Below are 8,890 nucleotides of genomic sequence, written 5' to 3'. Positions count from 1 at the left end.
TCCTTCGGATGAATTATTCATCATTTATTTTATTTGTTGTTTGGGCAGGTTGGAGACTCTCGGAAGCCTCAAATGAAACCTCATGATCCTTGTCATATTATTCACATGAATTCAGGTAATGATAATGTGAACTTGAATGGGAGAGGTAAAGATTTTATCCTAGTGAGAAGGTAGATACGCATGGATTTAGAACCAGTAACTACAAATCTGGGTCCAAATTTGTAACAAGTTCCTTATTTGGCTAATATTGAACATAATTTCATGGAAAATCTTGCAAGAATTGCTAAAATGCTAAAAAATTCTAACATGAAAACATTATGAGTTCTATCATCACAGATGTTTGTTGGTCAATCAATTAGAGAAATTGACCCCATTGACATGGATCAAGAATTCATTGAATCTTCTAAATTTTGAAAAGAAGATACTACACAAGACATAACACTTTCAAAGTATTCTAGCAAGGTTATAACCCTCATAGAGTTTTTTCAAATGAAAATACCACTTCACACAAAAACATTTGAATGCTTGGGTTGATGTGGATCATCTCTTGGAAGGGATAAGTGAAGAGAAATGAGTTGCAATCCAACAAGAACAACATGGAAAATTGACGAAAAAAGTAAGATGTTTAGTGCCAAGAAATGTTGCCTTGTTTTGGGCCATGATCAGACACTACTAAATTTAGCTAAGGTTTCATTAAATATAAACCATATTGTTATAATTATGGCAATTCCTAGGAAAAGAGAGATGTGAAGTAAATGAATTGATTCATGGTAATATGGGTATATAAATGTTGCTAATTCGTGATTTTTTTTGTCCAACAATTTATTGAAATAGATCATGTGCATGAGGAAATTCCAAGGAAGGAGGAGGAGCAAGACCAAGAGAAACCTCAACATTAGATTTTTTGCTTTCCTTATATGGGAATGTGGACTAAATTGTGGCCTAACATCTAAAATGTTTTGGACAAGGTTACTATAATTTGGATTGAACTATTAATATCTTTGCAAACTGTAGTTCTTACATGCATCATTTGATTTACAATGTGGAATTGGAAACTTCTATGCATGCCAATAGATGGATCTATTCTTTATTTCATCTAATTCATTCTTTGATCATTTATGTTCCAGGAAAGAATGTTGTATGAACAACATGTTTAGACAATGGGCAATAAATTTTATGCCATAGAGATGGCCAAAGTACTTGATCCCACAAGAACTTTATTTGCATGACGTGTTATTTTGAAGGGTGATGATGTTGATCTAGATGGAGATGATAGGCTACCTAAAAGTAAAGATCTAGATGGAATTTTTGGAATGGAATATGGAGTAGTAATTATCAATGATTTTGGCCTCATCATAGGTATAATTTAATTGTGGTCGAAATGTAAGTTCATTTCAGTTATTTTTTAGTATCCAATCAAGAACTTATAGTCGTTGTTTTTTTTCTTTCAAAAGTGGTGGTTAAAGATATATTTTACTGTTTCTAAAACTGAGAGACTCTCATTCATGTATACATGCATTTTCCCTATGGTAGGTGCCAATTTGGATTTCTAGGGTTGTCATTGTCAGAAGTATATGTTAATGAGAAGCTAGAGGATGGAACACTGACATCTTCTTTAACGTTGAGATGGTAAAAATTAAAATATAATGCATTTTGTGTTCATGACACAAAATTTAGAGATATTTCTTAAGTTGACATTATATTGTTGCATTTCTAACACATATACCCTTCAATTCAAACATAGGTGATTGAGATAATTCACCACAATTTTTTCTCAAATAAAAGTTTCATGAGGTGGATGTCTTGTAATTTGTGGTAGTTGAACAACAAAAAGTTTTAAAAATTTGTAAAGTGGTTTTCAATAGGGTTTTTCCATTTAGAGAAGCATAGCCACATCTTCACCCTTTGTGGCATATGGATGAACAATTTGGTGCATTATGCACAACACAAATTGATGGAAAAGTGTATCATGTTGTAGCCCTTGCCCCTAAGACTGACAAGGTATGCATTTTACATTTTGTAAATAATACTAACATTAGAAATGAAAAATCATTTACCAGGTAATGTTGATCTTTGAATATGCATGCTTGTTTACTAACTAATAGAAGATCACTTTATGTGCATCAAGAATGGAAAGAAGAAAAAATATATATTAAAACTAGTGGTCTAATTGTAAGAGAGTATTAATTCCTATGGTTTGTGGAAAATATGGATGTGTGTTAGGATCTAGAGATATTGGGGTTGTCTTGGTTTTTGAAACTGATATTTTTCAGGATGTAAATGAATATGAAAGAAGAAAATCAAGTGGGTACATTTGGTCAGATACATTGGAAGGGGGTGTAAAATTAGAATTTGTTTTCAAAGAAGCATGACATGTCTCTGAATAGGTTACATCCCCATTTCTACCCTCTGATAAAATTGGAATTAAGTCTGTTCAAATGGAAGGTGAAACAATAGTACCAATGAAGGAAACGAAAATGAATTAGGTTCCATACATTACATTTTAGCACAAGTAGCTATAATAGTGTATCTCTACTGCCTTTTAGTGTTTATTTTCTTTTTGAAATTTCATGTACACATATTTTAGTGTTGAATATTATCACTTGAAACTACAAGCTTAGTTCAATTGAGCACTTGAAAACTCAAATCTTTACTTTGTAGTTTACATAACGAAGGTGGGTGTAAGAAAAATATTGAAATCATACAAAAAAAATTTCCAACAATTCAATATTGAGTCATTCATTACTATAACATCAGGACTAACTCGGTTTGACAGTGCACCATCTCTTCCACGTTTTTAGTAACTAATTAGCATGGGGGTAATGTATCAAAACACTTATGGTGTGCATATGTGTAAATTTGTATTGAATCTAGAGGGTCCATTCATCACTTAGCATTATAGATCGGTCAATGAATGGATCAATAATGGAAAACCAAATCAACATTGGTTGAGGAAAGTAGGGGAGAAATTCCTCTTCCCAGGCGGAAGTACAATTTGCATTATTTACAGGTATGTTTTGTGTTATCTTGCATTCACATTCATTCTTCTGTTACGTACACTAAACTTTTAAGTAATACTGGATGAAGCTTCACAGTTGTTTGATTCTTTTAGTTTTTCTTAAATTGGTTTACTTAAGGTATCTGCAGTTTCCACATGTGATGTCCATATCTTCTAATTTTTAAAATCTTTTCTACAAATATCTTGAGTGGCCATAAACATTTATCAGATTTAGATAAGGAAATGCTTGAAATGATTGATATCTTTAATATAGTTATTATTTTAGAGGCATACAAAGTCTGTACACTCAATTTGCTGACATACAAGTGTAGAATATTTTGCAGCTGTAAGTGAGGATTATGTTAGGGTGTGTTTTTTCATGCTAGAAAAGGAGGTAAATGTGTACATGAACTGAGCTGTAGTGGAAATAAATTTCATTCATTTGGATTTCATCCAAGCTATCCAAAAGATTTGGTAATTAGATGCTATCAAGTAGTCACATTTGATAATTGACTTCGAAAGTAGTACTTATATAATATGGGTTTTTTTTCCTTGTAAGAATTGGTAACTTTTGGTAATTGGATGCTATCAAATTAGTCACATTCAATATTTGACTTCAAAATTATCACTTATTTAATGTGGACTTTTTCCTTATAAGAGTTGGTAATGATAGATGTTGTGATTGAGATATGTGATTTGTTAATAGTTATTATGTTTCATTGCAGTGATTGTAGCTATGGAATATGGAAGAAAATAGGAGCATGACCCTTCTTTCACACGATATCAAAGCAGGAATTGAAGAAAGAGGAGACTAATAACACTGGAAAGACAAATACAAAAAGAGAGAAAGAAGAGAACCAGTCTAGTGATACCCTCAAAGCTAATATCCTGCATGAGACACACACATACAAACTAATGGTCAACCTTTATAGTTGGTGAATTCATCTCCAATGCCTTGGAAAAATAATGATAATGTTTTGAAGTGATGAAACAATATTTCACTAGTAAATTCTAGTCCAACCAATTTTAAGTTGGGAACTCATATTGTAATACATGAAATTTCATATAATATAATTTATGTGGTTGAAGTTATTTATAATTGTACTTGATATTATTTAGTGTTGTAATTAACATATGTAATTTTTCATTTTCATATTAGATGAACATGCACATTGTATGACATTTTTTTTTTTAAATTTAGTCACAAAATAATACTAAATAATTTATGTTGATTATATAAAATCAATCTAAAACTACTAAATTAGTAGTTTATATTGACTAATGATGAACACAAATAAAATGAATATACAATGACTAAATTAGTCATTTATAATGATTATTAATAAAATTAAATGAAATGAATATAAACTACTAAATCAGTCGTTTATATGATGAATATGAAACTACTAAAAAAAGATAAATGACTACTATAAATGATAATTTTGTGATTACAAATGGTGACTAAATTTTGCACATATATGACTATTAGTAGCTAATTTACAATATCCTATAACACAACCAAAATTTAGTCATATTTCTTTGGTCATTAATTGGTTTTCAACGATGACTAAAATTTGGATATATTTGACTAATAGTAGCTAATTTACAGTATCTTATAACGCGACCAACATTTTGGTCATATTTCTTTGGTCATTAATTGGTTTTCTGAGGGGATCATGCAGTAGTATATTTTGTTGTGTATTTGGTCATTAATTGTTACAATTAATGAATAAATCAATAACTAAATTAATGACAAAATTTATGACTAAATATACTGCTAATGATAAAATTGAGACAACCAATTAATGACTAAGCTAAATATGACTAAAAGTTAGTCACGCTATAAGATATTGTAAATTAGCCACTATTGGTCATCGACTGAAAAATGGTCATTTATATGCAAATTTTAGTCATCTTTTTAGTAACTAATTAATAATTTTGTACTAGTGTAATAGTGGAGCTTGCTAAGAGGAGGTCGGAGGATTGTAAGGGGGAGCATGCAAAAGAATTGGGCATCAGAGATATGGGCTAAGCACTAGGTGAAGGCACATGCAGGTATAAAGACCAAGGGCACAAAGCAATTAATGATGGAATCAAGCCTGTGAAGGCCTTAAGGTTGTTAAGCACCTGCAGGTTTGAGACAAACGTCACAAGACCTTCTCCTATGGTGAAAAGTGCATACAAGCACTGATGAAAGGGGCTTAATGCCAAAATGGAGTAATTTGGCAGTGATTTATTTAATAAAATAAAAATCCCGAGGAAATATATTTGACAACATAGTTGGTTGTGAAATATTAAAATTCCTTTCAGCCTATAGAAAAGTTCCTAAGAACCTGGATGGATGAGTTGACAACTAATTTTTGGAGCATGTTAATAGCCTTCAACCTTTGAAAAATGAGTTGGCAACAAGTAATAGTTTAGTGGCAGATGTAGAAGTTAAGCCAAAGTTAACTCCAACTAAAATTAGAAAGTCTCGCTAAAACCTATAAATGGACAAAATGCTAAAAATAAGCAGGAAAGGAAACTCAGTTTGACTTGCAGAAAATAATGGTTAAGATATGATTACTCAAAATACATATCTAGAAGACTAAAATAAATAGGACAAAGGAAAAAAAATATGGATTCATGTAGCAATACCAGAAATGAAAAGAGTAGAAAGTTAGAAAACCAAATTATTTACAAGCACAATTGAGAAAGAAAGTTAAAGTAGTTTTGGTGAGAGAGTTCAGATGGAGCTACTGGTGTTCTTAGTGATCAAAGATTGTTGAAGGTATTAGTGAATAAGGAGAAAATTGTTTTATTTGAAGGGAGACTCAACATTCATGGTTCTAGTATGAAAATTGATGAAAAACGAGTCAGTGAGTATCACGAAAGTTGTAGGTTGCAAATCGGGGGTTGGTGCTCCTTTTAGTGGGTGATGGTAAATATTTGGGGTTGTAGCTCCTTTTAGTTGCAGTTGATAAATTACGGAGCTGTAGCTTCCTACTAGTTGTAGCCAAAGAATTGTAACAACAAGTTGTAGCATGCCTTGTGAAGCAATTAAAGAGAAGTTTTGAAGAATTTGTTTGTTCTTTATGTGTTCCATTGTGATTGTTGTGTTTATTTCCAGTCATGCTTATTTAACTAATTGTTAAATGTATGCTATGGTGTTGTAGTGTTTTAACACAAGTGAAAGAAAGTTTTAAATTGCTAAAATTTCTACAATACTAATTCAACCCTGCCTCAGTATTATTTTGTCTTCCAAAAATTGATAGCGTGTTGGAAGGAAAAGAGGGAGGGGTAGGGAAGAGGTAATGAATTTCCAGCATAATTGGCCATAGAGATGACAATTCTAGGTCTAGACAGAGAGGATTGACAATGACTCACCTTAAGAAACCAAAAGAACTCATTCACATACAAACTGTGTAGAAGAAAAGACAAGAAACCCTACAGGATACCTTCAAAATAAAATTGAAAAATTGCATGGGTACCACACCCCATAGACGAGAATCGGGCATGAGAAGAAAACCCCAATGAGGTAGAGTCCCTGAAGTGACATAGTGGAGAGTACTGCCACAAACTCAAAAGTGGGATTGGTACTTGTGTGGAGAAGAAATAACATAAAAAACATGGACCCTGGCTTGAGTTTCCATTCCTGCAACAACTCAACCAAATTTATCCAAACAATAAATCAGGGAAGGGAGTGTTGTGAAATTGAAACTGAGCATAAGGGTCATCCCCACTAGGGATAACACACCTGATGTATTGGGGAAAACTAGTAGCAATAAAACGCAAGCTCCACCCCATGTATAACTGCAAATACACCACCCCTTTATACTTCCCATGCAATAGTAGTAATGGAATGACCAATATATAGCAGAATTTGAATGACATAGCTCTCCACATGTGAGGTTGAAACAAAGATAGGTGTGAGAAGTTGCACTATGATCGAAACCCATATTTCCTACTCGGTACAAGCGACCATAAATGAGTTCATTATAAATAATGACAGACTCTATCCTTGTAATACCTAATCCCTCCACCATCAATCGATACTTCCCTTCACATAACTAAATGTCGTGATGTCCTCGTAATTCTCTCCCAGGTGAGCATTTAACATGAGGGGAATGGGTTAGGTTAACCATCCCTTGTGAGCTAAGAAATTCGCATTCCAAGTGTTTGAGTTGATAGGTGTGATAACTAGCATTCCCCTCTATGAGCGCAAACTCTTCCTCCATTCATTTAATATGCATCGTAATCATGTGGAAAAATCTCTTCTCATATGCCTTAAATCGCACCCCCATCGGGGATAAAGTATGAAATTCATTAGATATATATATATATATATATATATATATATATATATATATATTGAAATCTCTTCCAAATCAACTTTGCTTCTCAACTCATTGATATGAAAATATGCATAAGATGTCACATTTGGGTAAAATAAAATATGGAAGGTCACATTATTCATTCCTATTAATATATTTTTATTTATCATAGGGATATTTTTATTTTCTTAGTATTCACCTTCTTTATCATTGGATTGTTATTTTATTATTGTTCACCTTAATCTTACTATAGCTTTTGAAGTGACAATATTGATAATACTCTCTATATTAGAAAGGATTCTAAGAACTTTGAAAACATCAAAATGCATTTAAGACACATATACATACATATTGATGATGATATAAAGTTTTAATATGGTTGGTTATCCATGACTAAAACCAATGCAAATCCATCTAAGCTCTAGGTCCCTTGAGTTACAAATATTTCTTCAATTTTGCATTGTAAAATACATATTTACACCTCAAAGAATTTTATCCCTCTAAATGCATGATCAGCATAGAGTCGAGATGGATTTATATGAGCTTGTAATAAAAACAAGCAATAAAGTGTTTCTATAACTCAAAGATGAAGTTTAATGTTAGTTTTATCTTTTTAATACAATCTGTTTAGGAGTATTTTTTTTTAAATATACATAAATACCCATTAATGTAAGTATTAATTACATAGTGATATTCTTGTAAAGTTTAAGAATGAACATAACCAAACAATTACAAATTATTGCTCAATTCACATCCCTTTAATATCTAAGTGGAAACTAGGCAATCTAACCTACATCTAGATCATCACTAAACGTTTTGTATAGTTTGAATAAAAAAGATAATCACTGTATATCCATCTTAACACTGGATCTATTATGCATCGAGAGGAATCAAATCCATCTATGTTGAAACCTTTTCCAAAGTTCAAAACTAGAAGAGATGATTGCACTTCTAGGATTTGATACTTCATTACACATAAAATATTTAAATTTAAGATGGATTTTAGCTTGATATATATATATATATATATATATATATATATATATATATATAGAGAGAGAGAGAGAGAGAGAGAGAGAGAGAGAGTGCGCATGAAAGAGATATGCAAGTCGATGTTGAATGTGCAGAGAATTGCATATCTCTTTCATATACACATCAAAGAAATGTCCTAACCATTAGAAAAAAATATTTCAGTTGCTTTTAACAAATGCTCAAACAAAAACTATTGATAATAAAATATTTTATTTATAACCAATTTTAAAATATATTTTTTTGAAGTCCATATTCAAATGAATTTTTAAATATTAATATATTTTCAAGCTTTAAAAGTCAAATCCATATTAAGTATAAAAATAATTGCACATCTCGTCCATATTAAACATCAAACCATTGAAATATTAATATATATATATATATATATATATATATATATATATATATATATATATTTAACTTTCAATTGTTTCTGATATTTGTATATGTAATTTTGAAATATTTTATGTTTGGTCAATATTAAATTTTTTTTTTTATTTATTAATATTTTTTAAATATTACATCTAACTTTATATTAAATATTATT

At 31.0% G+C, this 8,890-nt stretch overlaps 1 pseudogene; it reads left to right on the top strand.

Annotated features, from left to right (window-relative positions):
- The first annotated feature begins 517 nt into the window (after window positions 1–517).
- LOC149255812 (RNA polymerase II C-terminal domain phosphatase-like 3) lies at window positions 518–2,372 on the top strand (annotated as a pseudogene).
- The last annotated feature ends 6,518 nt before the right edge of the window (window positions 2,373–8,890 follow it).

The sequence above is a fragment of the Pinus tabuliformis genome, chromosome 7 (assembly GCF_031772625.1).
Source record: "Pinus tabuliformis cultivar Carrire ecotype Pingquan chromosome 7, CPIR1, whole genome shotgun sequence".
Classification (NCBI taxonomy): domain Eukaryota; kingdom Viridiplantae; phylum Streptophyta; class Pinopsida; order Pinales; family Pinaceae; genus Pinus; species Pinus tabuliformis.
The sequence above is the reverse complement of the archived record's forward strand: the minus strand, read 5'-3'. Positions and strand labels throughout refer to the sequence as shown.